Genomic DNA, 15,667 nt, shown 5'->3' with positions numbered 1-15,667 from the left:
AGTCTTCTTTAAGACATTCTACGAACCTTTTTGGGTGGTCTTTTTAAAGACATTCCTCATTCTTTCTAAGAACCTTTTCAGGTAGTCTTCTTCAAGACAAATGTTCATATCCATGCCAGAAACTTTTCCAGGTAGTCTTATAGAAGACATTACTTCGCTCCACTCGCTACGTCAATCAACATATACATGAGCATAAGCATTATCAACATACATAAACATTATCCACCCGCTTTCCGGTAACCTTACCGATGCCAGTAACCTTACTGATGGTTTATTTCCAATCACCTGATTGACGTTTCCCGGTAACCTTACCGATGATAGCAACCTTGCTGTTCATTTCACTCATAAAACATATACATACGCATTAGCATATACATATCATCTGGGGCATTCACATACTACATATCACAGAGGTCCAATTTTCATTAGCAATTCAAATCCTTACAAAGTCCAGTTCCCGTCCTGGCAAATCATTGCAAAGTCAGTTCTCGTCTGACTGTTACATTAAATCCAGTTCCCGTCTGGTAGTCAGTTCTCGTCTGACTGTTACATTAAATCCAATTCTCGTTTGGTAGTCGGTTCCCGCCTGACTGTTACAAAAACTCAGTTTCCAACCCTCGTGTTGCGAAAGGTGTATTCTCCGACCCTCGAGTCGTGAGTCTCCAAACAGGTGAATCTTTCTTATGCAGGTACGCTTGTCAGAACCATGGCAGGTAATTCCTAATGGTGCAGGTGAACTCGTTCAAACTAGGGCAAGTGATCCTAATGGTGCAGGTGAAATCGGTCCAAACCAGGGCAGATAATCCTAATGGTGCAGGTGAGTTTGCGATAACCCTCGCAAATGATCCTAATGGTGCAGGTGAGTTTGCGATAACCCTCGCAAATGATCCTAATGGTGCAGGTGAGTTTGCGATAACCCTCGCAAATGATCCTAATGGTGCAGGTGAGTTTGCGATAACCCTCGCAAATGATCCTATTGGTGCAGGTGAGTTTGCGATAACCCTCGCAAATGATCCTAATGGTGCAGGTGAGTTTGCGATAACCCTCGCAAATGGTCCTAATGGTGCAGGTGAGTTTGCTATAACCCTAGCGAATGATCCTAATGGTGCAGGTAAGTTTGCTATAATCATAGCAAATGATCCTATCGGTCCAGGGATTTATTTTCCCATATCAGGATTTTCTACACGGAGTTATCATTACAGTTCAACCACGTAGTGGTCATTCTACAATCAAATGAATATTATCAGTCCTTTTCAGGAACCTTTCCAGACAGTCTTCTTTAAGACATATTCCATCCTTTTCAGGAGCCTTTCCAGGCAGTCTTCTTTAAGACGTATTCCATCCTTTCTAGGAGCTTTTCCAGGCAAACGGAGTTTCACAAAGAATTTTACAACAAAGGAGTTTACAAAGGGGTCTACAAAAGTTTCTCAATTGGGTTTATCACGTTGGTCCCTCGGCAGTGATCTTCTCCAAAACATCATCAATAACAATCGAAGGTGTAATCTTTCTTGTCAGAGCTACTAACATGCTTTAATTAACAATCATGCATCATTCAACTAACATACCTCATTCATACATATTGCATATACATACACCGCTCTCATTTATTTTGAGAAGCTCACTGCATCATACATCGCATGCATCATAACATTGCATAAAATTCAGGTTGCCTTTTCAGGCCATGCTACAATCAAATCATCTGGTTCCTTTTGAGAGCATCTGCTTCAAATACTGAGAAATGATATTTACCTTGGGTGGCATCTGTAAGCCCATCTCCCACATAACTTCTTCCCGACAAAAGCAAATTTCAGGGCATTTTCAGTGTTCAATCATCTTCTACCTTTCAGATCATGATAGGCAGACGTGCCTATCCAACTCTTCAGGTTTAAGAAGATTGAACAGGGGCAGCTGTCATACCCCAAAATTTGCCCGATCAGATCTACGTCTCTTAACACATCAAGAGTCAAAATTAAGAGCCATAGGGTTTGACATTTCTATTGTCAAACTCGCTCTCTTATAAATCAGGTTGAGTTAAAGTGGGGTGCGATTAACAGATGTTTTGGAATCCAAACCTTGGACCCAATTATCACAAGGATCTTATCTTTTTCTGGGATTATAGTTCTTTTACTAACATTTGTTTTATTAATTTTATTATTACTAATCATTAGTATTAATATTATTAATTTTACTAATTAACTATTGTTAATATTATTAGTAGAATTGTCGTTAGGGATTTATAGTGCTATTATTAGGATTAGTATTAATATTAGTTTTATTAGGATTTATTTTTTAGTCTTTTTATAATTATTAGTTTAATTGGGTATTAGGCCCATTAGGAATAAAAAGAAACCTAATCTAAACATTATAAATAGGGTGTTTTTCTTGTCAGTTAGGGTAGACCGAAAAAAAGAAAGAACAGCAAGACTCTTTTCTTGACCAAACGAATCCACACCCTTGGAGATAGCCACACAGACAAAACCGGGGTTTCCTCAAGTGTTCTTTCAAAGAAAAAACTTCTCTTAGACTACTCTCTTTCTCTCATAGGGGTAGATTGTTAACAAAAAAAGAGAACAAACAACAACAATCGCATCATCATGTAGAAGCAAAGAAAAAGCAACGACAACAGCAATGGCAGAGGGGAGGCCGAAGAAAGTAGAGAGGATTCTGTTTTTTGTGACTAATTTTCTCACCTATTGACTAACTGGCACCGAGTCAAATTCTGGGAATTGATTAAAACCTTCCTTATTATTCATCAGCATCAAGAACACATCAATATTCACCATGGTTTGCTCTAATAAAATTCGTGTTCGTTTTTGCCGTTTTAATCAAAACTAATACACCCATCGAATGCGTGGCACCCAAATTGGTGGGTCTGGACATTTTGCTTTTGTTTTCCGACGAAAATTGCAGGTTGCCGAAGGTGATTTACCGGAGAAGAGGAACAGTACCGTCACCGGCGGTGGTTGGAATCTGTTTTATTTGAACTCACTATGAAAACGCGTTTCTAATATTTAATGTTTAGATATTGGCTTGTTATTGACTAACATGTGCAGTTCGGTTGGCAAGAGATATGGAAACATAACCACTAGGATACAGGTTCGAACCCTGGCGTCAACATGTTTTTTTATAAATTATCCAATGAGGGATCTCACGCATACAACTTGGTAAAGGCTCACCATGAACCCTCACCTCTCAACCCTCGGATTGCCACCCAGCCTAATCCAACGCTGCTGGAAACGCAGGCTCACTATAGACACTCAAAGATTCCTCACACAGGATTGCAGCCCAGGTTTCTTTTACCTTCTTTGTATTATAATTATTTAATTGTAAATATATTAATGTATATACAATCTATTTCATTTTATTTATTTAAATTAGGATTAGGGAAATATAATTAAATTAGGATTAGGATTATAATAATTATTTCTTTCGATGGTATTCTCGATTATTCGAGTAATTTGATTAATTAATTTTTAATTATAAATCACAACAACCCTAGGAAAGCTTATTAATGCATTAGGGTTTATCTAATCCCATTGAACACTTGGCTAAGGTTTTAGGATTCAATTTATTATTCGTTCCGACTAAATCTATTGGTCGCAATGGTTAATAATCGATTAATTATTTAATCAAATCCTATAAATTAAAATTCAAATAAATTTATTTTGCTAAACGGTTTTAACCATCTTATTGGTTATGATGATTAGCATATTTCCCCTTATCAATTCGTTATTATTTGTAATCGAAACTATCGGTTATGAGGGGTAACGATAAATTAATAAATTAATAATTAAAATACATCAATTTGCTAAAAGTGATAATCGAATCAATCGATTAGAATTGCCAGCAATCCTTTACTAATCTGTTAACTATGGCGATCGAATCTATTGATCGTTGCGGTTAATAGTGCCATATTAAATCAGGGTTGTACGCCCAAAACACTTAAAATACATCAAATCACAAACCACGGATTTTCATCTCTTCAATTCTGCGATGTTCACAACTACGATAAGGTAATTCAAAATACCTTCGAACATTCGCATTTCAAAAACAATTTCAAATCAACTTCAAACCATTCAAATCAAATTCTAAGGCCTACAATCCTGTCCCCGAACTACGTTGACTCTGATTCTCCCTAAGGAGATACGTAGGCACTTGGCAACAAGGCGAGTCCCCCTCTTCCAAACTCTAATCATGTTCTAATAATTAGCCTTTAACTCTATTTACTGTCTGTCATCTTTCTTTATCTCTTGCCATAAACCTTTATCTTTGAATGTTAGCCTTTAGGAAAGGGTTGAGGGTGCCTAACACCTTCCCTCGACCTGAATATAGTATCTTACCCTGATCTCTATACTGCGTAGGGTTTCCTATTCGCCCTTCAGAATAGGTGGCGACTCTCTAAGTTATAAATTTTAGGCAGGTTGCTACAAATAGTATCATCATATTTGGCAATCCTTTTCCTGTTAGACTCCCACCTCATCATCAGGTACACCCTAATCTCTTCAAGCATAGTCACAATGGGCTTGCCTCTTGCAGTTACAAAGACGAAGTTAAATGCTTCAGACACGTTATTCACCAAAGTGTCACACTTTGGACCACTTTTAAACATTGATGTACTCTAGAACCTAGGTGGGATCTTCCAAATGTGTCTAAAGGCATCTGGATTCTCATCTTTAATTTGTATCATAATTTTTCCCAAGCATGTGGATGACTTGCATATGCAGCCTTCCACATCAACTCCTTTAATTTGACACTAGGAAACTTCTTATTGAAATTGATATATAAGTGCCTACACAAAAAATGGAATAAATACATTAGCATCAAGAATCCGTTTCCTAGCACTCAAAAGGTTGAATAAATACGTTAGCACTTAATAAAATATGTTTACCTAACACAAAACCTTTGATCAACTCCTGGTAGCAACTCATCTAGTGCAGGTAACAAACCCTGTTATCACATAGGTTAGTACTAAATAATTCAATACAAAATAAACTTATAAATGTATTAGTACTAACCTTTTGTTGATCACTTATAAATGTGTATGTCTTGTATATTCTAATACCTCCCAAATCAGTTGTCAATAAATCCAAAAACCAGCTCCCAGAATCTTTGGTTTCTCCCTTAACCACAGCATATGCTATGGGCAGCATTTGATCATTAGGATCCCTCTCAATTGCTGCATGAACTTGTCCCCCATAGTAGCCTTTCAAAAAACATCCATCCAAACCTATAATAGGTATACACTTGAAGAAACTGTCCTTGCAAGCTTTGAAGTTGATATAGATCCTTTGGAAGTGTGGATTCAAAGGCTTATCATGATTCTCAGTATTGTCCTCTCCACCTTGACTTGGTTAACATGGTTGACTAGTGATAACCACAGTTGAACAAGGATTAGACCTTAACAGCTCATGTCCATTGTAATACGGTGAACAGACTTTTAAAGAAATGTCGCGGTAAGCAAGAGTCGCCACCGACTTTTATTTTATCCAATTGGAATGGCTAAAAGAACAGGAAAAGACCTTTTAAAAAGATTTTGAGTTCGGGGGGTAAGTTATACAAAGGGAAGGTGTAAGGCACCCTTTGCATCCATGGTTTTCCATGGGCTCTTAATTGCTTAGCTCACTTGTTTGTTTGAATTGTTTGAAAAGATTTTCGAAAAAGAACTTTAGCTTGTAAGTAAGCGTAGTCTTTTTGAATTTGATTTTCAAAAGGAGTGGGAAAAATATTTTCAGCAACGGGTTCTACCGAGTTACCCAGAATTGTCAGTTCCTTCTAAAGCACCCTCGAACATGGTACATGCATACCACGCAATGATACTTTAGGAAGAAACCTATCTGAGCTGTAGTATCGGTTCGGGACCATAACTTGGCATGCACCAAGAATAGCCCTCCCACTACGTTCATAAAAGTTAAGATGGGTTAAAGGTGACTAAAGGTCCTTGAGCTCCGACGCACCCAAAGATACATGCGTAAACCTCTCTCATGCAAAAGAGGTACAGAATAACCAGTGGAAGCCTAACTCAAGTGCGAACTTCATTTTGACCAATCCCAAGCATGCACAAGGGAGGTCTCCATGACTATGCCACTCCTATCTTAAGTGTACTTGAATCCAGTTGTAGGATTCGTCCTTCATTTAATTCCCAAAACAGCCCTGAAAAATAAAGCAAGCAAAGTAAACAATAGAAAACATTTTAAAGTGAACCCTAAACTTTAAGGTAACCCCTCTTTTATTCAAAAATCCCCAGCAGAGTCGCCAGTTTTGTAATACGGTGAACTGACTTTTAAAGAAATGCCGCGGTAACTAAGAGTCGCCACCGACTTTTATTTTATCCAATTGGAAAGGCTAAAAGAACAGAAAAAGACCTTTTAAAAAGATTTTGAGTTTGGGGGGTAAGTTATACAAAGGGAAGGTGTAAGGCACCCTTTGCATCCATGGTTTTCCATGGGCTCTTAATCGCTAGGCTCACTTGTTTGTTTGAATTATCTGAAAAGATTTTCGAAAAAGAACTTTAGCTTGTAAATAAGCGTAGTCTTTTTGAATTTGATTTTGAAAAGGAGTGGGAAAAATATTTTAAATTTGAATTTTAAAAAGAGCAAGCAATTAATAGCAACTACCCTAAGTTTTAAAATTTGTTCTTTTAGCTTTTCAGGGCAAAAGGGTCTATCCATACCTTAAGAGGGCAGGAAGTCTTTCAATTGGATATTGAAGGGTCATCGAAAAAGCATCGTTCGCCATAAGACTGTCCCTTGCCATAAAGAGGGCACGTAGTTTAAGGGAAGGATATAATAGTCATTAATCTTTTTAGGCATCATGCGAGGATACCTTAGCAATAGGACAATCATCTAATTTTTCCGAGGCAGTATCGAGGGACTAGATGATTTTCATTCTTTAAGGCAACCTTTCTTTAGGTATCCTCGGAATCGAGGTACTTGACTATTTAGTAAACTTAGAGGCAACAGGCAACAATTAAGGCAACAGTATAAGGCAACAAGAGGGATTACCCTAAAGGTGTGTGTGTGGCACAATCATATGGTTAACTTCGATGACATTTATCTTGTAATTAGTGAGCTATGTTAATTCAAGGCTTGCACTCCTTAAGATTACTAACCACAGCAGAAAAGTAAAGCAGTTTAAATGTCCTACGCTATTACAATAAACACATGCGGGGATGGGGGAATTAAAGTAGAAAATAAGAGAGATAAAAAATCAATTTAATTATCTTGAACGCCTTGATCTTCCTCGAATCCTCAATTGACTCTGAACATCTGAGAATTAAACGAAAAATAATAGGGGTAAGTGTAGGAGGAATATTTAAAATGATAATAAGAATCAGGGACTTAGTTTCTCGATTGGCGTGGCGCATAGTCGAAGGGAACCCGATGATAACCCTGAAAAGCTGCACAAGGAAAAGGAAATTTTAAGTGTATGACAGATTCATCACGAACCCTATTCTAACCAAAAAGGCGAACAAAATATAAAATGATATTAAACAAACCCTAAAAGGTTAATGGAATCGAAGGTTCGACTAGATAGATAAACCAAAACAAAATTTAACAATTACGGGTTAAACCCTGATATCTGAACTAATTAAATGTATAAACAAATAAAATTAAAGGATTATAAGGAAAATCGAGTTTCAATTAAATAATTAATAATTAATTAAAAAAAATCTTAAGGAAAACAAATGGTGATATGAAATAAATTTAATATCTATTATATAAAGAAAAATAAATAGAAACTAAAATAAAAGAAATCAAATAAAAAAATAAAAAAACAAGAAAAGATAAGAAATACTTAGCTTTTATTCTATGTGGTGAGGCTCTGAAGGTGTACGGTGCACGTCATGTTTCCTGAGTGTTAGATCAACATCTGGGATGATCAAATGGTTATCCGTTGAGGGCACATGGCATACTTTTGTATGAGCATCGCGTGGAATCTGTAGTGAAAGAAAATTAAAACAAAACGTCGTGGGGCTGGATCGAACCAGCGTCCTTATGAGCGAATGCCTCAAATGCGCCCCTCTTCCACTGAGCCAATGCTTGTTCGTTGAAAACAAATTAACTGATAGACATAATATATTAAAAAACGATTCAAATTTTATAAAGAACAACATTCACGCGCCCCTGAGTTGTCTTCTTCGTTGGGATGGTTCTAAAAAGACCACGCTTTTGGCTACAGATTTTAAGCGTGGCCATATCCCTTCCATTTCAAGACCTACGAAACATCATCAATAAACACGAAACAGTAATCCCAGCCACCTATACGTTAGCCCCCGAGTCAGTTGAGCCCTTCAATTTAGCCTAATTTCGCCTGGTTTATAAAACCCCAATTTAAAACCTCTGTGACCCAACAATGGCGGACGGGGTTCCCTGCACCTAAACTCCAATCAAATAGCACCAGAAGTTTGTAAACATCATTCTTAACACGAATATGCATTCAAATATAATTTATGATGAGTATAAGAGCTTAATCGAATTAAAAAAAGAGAGGTATAAACCGTGACTTGTAAGAGCGCTATACAGGGTGATTTAGGCTTCAACAATGGTGGTAGTAGCTTCAGAGTGTTCCCAGGAGTATGTTTTGACCTTCAATTTGGCCTGAGAACGCCGGCAACTTCCAAACCGAATTTGAATTCTTCTTGACTTTTTTGAAATCTTTTAGGGTTCTTTCAGGCAGAGAAAACCGTCCCCTTGTCATATGGAGTGATTGTATATATATATATGTGATGCAAATAGGGTAACAAAAACTCCACCAATCTTTATAGAATCAAAGATTGGAATTTGATGCAATTTGATTTTCCACTCTTTCTATTTTGGTCCAATTTTAATCTTTTTATTTCAACCTCCAATTGCACGAAATTGGTATCAAATATGGGGCATTATAGTGATTGATTCTGATTGGAACCAAAATCAAATCCAATAATTCTATTTTTATCCAAATAATTGATTTAACCATGATTTAAATGAATAAAAATTCATATAAAATCCAATAAATCTTAAAAAATCGTGGTAATTGGAATGGATGTCTTGGATAACTTGTGGAACAAGATTGGGCCAAAAAATATTGGGTCCCTTTGCAAGAAAGTTCAATTTGAAGCCTTCTATTCTACATTTTCCTACTTAAAATTGTCCAACTTCGACAAGGCATATCTCCCTCAATTTTTAAGATATGGAGGAGTTCTAGGATTTTTTGGAAACTTCAAGATGTCCCATACAAGCCACTTTGGAAGCCTTTTTCCATTTGAGGATTTTATCTTGATGATATGGGCTTTGACAAAAAATTGCTTTTGATTGACTTTCAAAAAGGACCTATAATGTTTTGATCCATATCTCTTAAATGAAACATTTCTAGCCTTGGCATGTCAGAGACAAAGTTGTAATGAATTCAATTTCCTTTACGATGAGCTTTGGATGGAGAATTTCTGATGTTCCATGTGAAAGTTATGGCTGGTCAAAGTTCAGTTGACTTTTGATCCAAAAACCCTAATTTTGAAACTTTTGGAATTGTTGATTTCTGATCTTTCCTTGATGAACCATGATCAATACTTGATCAAATTATGAATGATACTTCATAATGAGGATGTTGACAAAAAATCAGAATTTTGACTATGTTTTGACCATAGTTTAACTTTTAGGTCAACCAGTCGATTATTGATCGTTTGGGCCATTGAGTGAGCAATCTTTTGAATCAGAGCTTGAAAATTGGCACGAGGATCCTTTGAGGCATATGAGAGGTTATGAGGTCCACTTGAATTGTCAGAACTTGATTTTTCTTGCAGAGAAGCAAAAGCCCTAGTTATGGGTTGTTTGTTTAAGAGAGTGTGCATCCCCTTAGATGCTGTTGATACTCGGATGAGCTTGAGTATAAAAATTTGGTGGGCAAATTTTGGGGTATGACATCCATAATCATGGATTCTTGTATATTGATCCCTAAAAGAACCATCTACAATGTCAACTGCAATTGACTTAGCTCTGTATGCATGTGTCTTATTGATCCCTACATTCCACTTTTGTTTTGTTTTCTACATTATATCCCTCAACTTCAAGTCAGGATTCTCTCTTACATTTCAGGTAATTTTTGCTAGAACAAGATTTGTTCTGATCAATATTCTTAGTTTTGATGATAACAATGTATATGAATTTTGCTTGAGACAATGTGGTACTTTAATACTATGCAATTTCCATTTCAGGAAATATATAAAGAGTATGCACAAAATCAGCGCAAGAAGCACTCAATCAGAAGGTTCAAGTATGCAACATCAAAACACGCTCTCGCAAGACATCAGAAGATGGTCAAGAAGAATCAGAACATGGTCTATTGAAGCATCAGAAGAACTTGAGATCAGAAGCAGAAGCACTGAAGTTCTCATGGTATCACACTAGAAGCTCTTCAAGGTCAGAAGAAAAGAAGAGGCTCTGCACCAAGTTGTTTGACTCTGATGATATTCAAACGTTGTTTACACAAACATCAGATCAGAAGCAAGTACAAGATGGCAGGCTACGCTGACTGACAAAAGGAATGTTAGAAGCTATTAAATGCAACGTCAGTTAAAGCAGGAAAAGCAAGGCTCGAGGTAGTTGACAAAAGAGTGAAACATTAAATGCAATGCTGTACGGGTCACGCAATGCATTAAATGCTCCCAACGGTCATCTTCTCAAACGCCTATAAATAGAAGTTCTGATGAGAAGCTGAATACAACACTTTTGCGTAAACTTACAGAAACACTGTCAAATTCAAAAGCTCTCAAACTTCATCTTCACCCTCACTTCATTACTGTTGTAATAACTTAGTGAGATTAAGCTTAAAATTTAAGAGAAATATCACAGTTGTGATTATAGCTTTTAAGAAGCATTTTAATACTCTTGTAAGAATTTGTTTACATTCATTTGTAAGAACTAGAGGAGATCAAGTTGTGATCAGATTCTCTAGAAAGTCTTAGAGTGTATCTAAGCATTGTGTTCCTAAAGTGATCAGGTTGTGATCAGAATACTCTAGAAGACTTAGAGGTTGTCTAAGTGGAAAACCATTGTAATCTCGTGTTATTAGTGGATTAAATCCTCAGGTGAGGTAAATCACTCCAAGGGGGTGGACTGGAGTAGTTTAGTTAACAACGAACGAGGATACAAATCTTTGTGCAAATTGTTTTTATCTTAAGAGTTTTAAAGCTACAGTTATTCAAACCCCCCCCCCTTTCTAAGTGTTTTTCTATCCTTCAATTGGTATCAGAGCGTCGGTTCTAAGGTGCAAGCACTTAACCGTGTTTAGAAAATATTCAGGAAGAGAAAAACGCTTAAGTCAAGATGGCTGGTAAAGATCCAACACCTACATCTACATCTGGCTCTGCTGAGCAATACAATGGAAATGGTAACAATGGTTACACCAGACCACCAGTATTCGATGGTGAAAACTTTGGATATTGGAAAGATAAACTTGAAAGTTACTTTCTGGGTCTAGATGGTGACTTATGGGATCTTCTGGTGGATGGTTACAAACATCCTGTGAAGGCTAGTGGAGTAAAGCTGACTAGACAAGAAATGAGTGATGTTCAGAAGAAGCTATTCAAAAATCATCACAAGTGTAGGAATGTTTTGCTGAATGCTATCTCTCATGCTGAATATGAGAAGATATCTAACAGGAAAACTGCCTATGATATATATGAATCATTGAAAATGACTCATGAAGGAAATGCCCAAGTCAAGGAGACCAAAGCTCTTGCCTTGATCCAGAAATATGAAGCCTTCAAGATGGAGGATGATGAAAACATTGAGAGAATGTTCTCAAGATTTCAAATTCTAACTGTTGGATTAAGAGTTCTTGACAAGGGATACACCAAGGCTGATCATGTCAAGAAGATCATCAGAAGCTTGCCTAGAAGATGGGGTCCTATGGTGACTGCTTTCAAGATTGCCAAGAATCTGAATGAAGTCTCTCTTGAAGAATTGATCAGTGCCCTGAGGAGTCATGAAGTAGAGCTCGATGCTAATGAACCTCAGAAGAAAGGTAAGTCTATTGCATTAAAATCAAATTATAAAAAATGCACTAACGCTTTTCAGGCTGAACAAGAAGATTCTGAAGAATCAGAATCAGAAGAAGAAGATGAACTGTCCATGATCTCCAGAAGGGTAAACCAACTCTGGAAGAGCAAGCAAAGGAAGTTCAAGAACTTCAGAAGTTCAAAGAAGCCTGAAAGAGGATAATCTTCTGGAAGTAAAAGATCTGACAAGAAGAATGTCATTTGTTACGAGTGCAATGAGCCTGGACACTTCAAGAATGAATGTCCAAAACTTCAGAAGGAGAATCCCAAGAAGAAGTTTCATAAGAAGAAAGGTCTTATGGCAACGTGGTATGATTCAGATTCAGAATCAGAATCAGACTCTGAAGGCGAACAAGCAAACATTGCAGTGATGGCCACAGTTGATGATGGATCAGAACCTACATCAGAATCAGATTCTGACGAGGTATTTTCTGAACTATCTAGAGAAGAGTTAGTTTCCAGTTTAACAGAACTTTTGGAACTCAAGGCTCATCTTAGTATCAAATACAAAAAGCTGAAAGAGCTATTTGATTCTGAAACTAAGAAGCTGGAAGTGGAAAATTCTGAACTGAAGGAAAAAGTTTTAAAATTATCCAAAGATATTGGATCTTCTTCTGAATCAGAAAAATCCATTCCTAGTCTTAATCATATTCTGAAAGAATGTGACTCGAGCTTCAGAAAGTTTTTATCTAGAAGTATTGGCAGAAGTCATCTTGCTTATATGATATATGGTGTTTCTTGAAACAAAAGGATTGGCGTTGGCTATGAGGGTGATACCCCACACAAATTTGAACCTATAGATGATATGAAAATCACATACAAGCCATTGTATGATCAGTTCAAATATGGCCACTCACATGATATTAGGCTCACTTCACATGCTAAAAGCCTTCATGCTACACACACTAAGAAGCATGTGACACAACCTAGAAAATATCATGCTGCTAAACCTAAAGAATATCATTATGTTCCTCCTATTGTTTATTATGCTAAACCCAAGTTCAATCAAAACTTGAGGAAAACTAACAAGAAAGGACCCAAGAAGTTGTGGGTACCTAAGGAGAAGATAATTTCTGTTGCAGATATCCTTGGCAGCAAAGAAGACAAAGCACAACATGTCATGGTACCTGGACTCTGGGTGCTCGCGACACATGACGGGAAGAAGGTCTATGTTCCAAGACGTGGTGCTTAAGTCTGGTGGAGAAGTCAAGTTTGGAGGAGATCAGAAGGGCAAGATAATTGGCTCTGGAACCATAAGTATTGGTAACTCTCCTTCCATATCTAATGTACTTCTTGTAGAAGGATTAGCGCATAACTTATTGTCCATAAGTCAATTAAGTGATAATGGTTATGACATAATCTTCAATCAAAAGTCTTGCAAGGCTGTAAGTCAGAAGGATGGCTCAATCCTATTTATAAACAAGAGAAAGAACAACATTTATAAGATAGATCTTTCTGATCTTGAGAAGTAGAAGGTGACTTGCCTTATGTCTGTTTCTGAAGAGCATTGGGTCTGGCACAGAAGATTAGGCCATGCTAGTTTGAGAAAGATTTCTCAGATTGACAAACTAAATCTGGTCAGAGGACTCCCAAATCTGAAATACAAATCAGATGCTCTTTGTGAAGCATGTCAGAAGGGCAAGTTCTCCAAACCTGCATTCAAATCTAAGAATGTTATCTCTTCCTCTAGGCCGTTAGAACTTCTGCACATTGATCTGTTTGGCCCAGTCAAAATAGCATCTGTCAGAGGGAAGAAATATGAATTAGTTATCGTAGATGATTATAACAGGTGGACATGGGTAAAGTTCTTAAAACACAAGGATGAGTCTCATTCAGTGTTCTTTGAATTCTGTACTTAGATTCAATCTGAGAAGGAGTGCAAAATCATAAAGGTCAGAAGAGATCATGGTGGCGAATTTGAGAACAGATTCTTTGAGGAGTTCTTCAAAGAAAATGGTAATGCCCATGATTTCTCTTGCCCTAGAACTCCACGGTAAAATGGAGTTGTAGAGTGAAAGAATAGGACTCTACAAGAAATGGCCAGAGCCATGATCAATCAAACCAATATGGCTAAGCACTTCTGGGTAGAAGCAATAAATACTGCATGTCATATTCAAAATAGAATCTCAATAAGACCTATTCTAAATAAGACTCCTTATGAATTGTGGAAGAACAAAAAGCCCAACATTCTGAATACTAAAGATCATCTTGGTAAGATTGATTCTAAGGCACAGAAATGTTTCCTTCTTGGATATTCTGAACGCTCTAAAGGCTACAGAGTATGATATACTGAAACATTGGTTGTAGAAGAATCAATCAATATCAGATTTGATGATAAGCTTGGTCTTGAAAAGCCAAAGCAGTTTGAGAATTTTGCAGATATAGATATTGATATATCAAAAGCTGAAGAACCAAGAAGAAAAGTATCAGAAGCTGAAGATCTCAGAATCAAAGGATCAGAAGATCAAGTTGATGCGTCTTTAGAGAATCTCAGAATTTCTGAAGAGCCAACGGTCAGAAGATCGTCAAGACTAACTTCTGCTCACTCAGAAGATGTCATTCTCGGGAAGAAAGATGACCCTATCAGAACTAGATCTTTTCTAAAGAATAGTTGTCAGAACCATTGATCAGAATCAGAAGATGAGAAGTTCTATCTTTCATCAGAAGCAAATTCTGTAACAGCTGTCATCAAGTGCTTTCTGATGGTGAACACGTGTTCACACGATAGGTAAAAGCGTGCGTGAAACTGATGGGACGCCGCCCTAGGTAACTGTGTAAATCATTTCGAATATAACGTTCTCTCACCTAACGTCACTCATCATTTAATGCATTTGATTTCAATTGATTCTGTAACTGTTCATTCTCATAATTTCATTGCATTCTTTTTCAAATCCGCCCCTATATATACATTTCAAATCATAACTTTTATCTTTTTCGCTCTCATTCTCTCTCTTCTTGCATGCATTTCTGCAAATTGTTAGCCCTTTTCTCAAACCCTAAACGCAAACCCAGAAAAGTATCCAGTAATCTCAGGTCTGCTTTAATGGCTGCTTCATCATCTCTCCATGTTGGTTCCTCTGTTCCTCTACATCTTCAAGAAGAAAAACAACAAATTGTTCCAGTTATCTCTTGCTCCATTCCCAGAAATGAGTTAGAAGTAATCTGTGAATTAACAGTGGACTTTGATAGTCTTGAAAAACACGAGTTCCATCTAAAAGAGGATATGTTGTTTCAAGGATGTACTTCTCTGTTCTCTGAGTTCTGTGGACCTGTATACCCAGAACTAGTAAAAGAATTTTGGGTGCATGCTGTCATAGCCCCTAAATCAATCTTGTCGTTTGTTCATGGAAGGTTTATTGTTGTTACTGAGAACATCCTAATAATGATGTTTGATCTAAGAAATCCTGAAGGTGTCTTTGAAATGGATCAAATAGCAGATTGGGATGCCGTTCTGGCTAAGCTATATACTGATGTGAAGAAAACAAATCGTGTCAGAGACATGAAGGATCTTTACAAAGTCTGGACCAAGATTCTTCTAGGGTGCTTTTATCACAGAAAAGCAACTCATTCTCCAGATTTCGTCAACAAAGAGCAGCAGTACATTCTGTACTGCATTGCCACTCAGAAGAAGGT

The sequence above is a fragment of the Vicia villosa genome, linkage group LG2, assembly GCF_029867415.1.
Source record: "Vicia villosa cultivar HV-30 ecotype Madison, WI linkage group LG2, Vvil1.0, whole genome shotgun sequence".
NCBI lineage: Eukaryota > Viridiplantae > Streptophyta > Magnoliopsida > Fabales > Fabaceae > Vicia > Vicia villosa.
The sequence above is the reverse complement of the archived record's forward strand: the minus strand, read 5'-3'. Positions refer to the sequence as shown.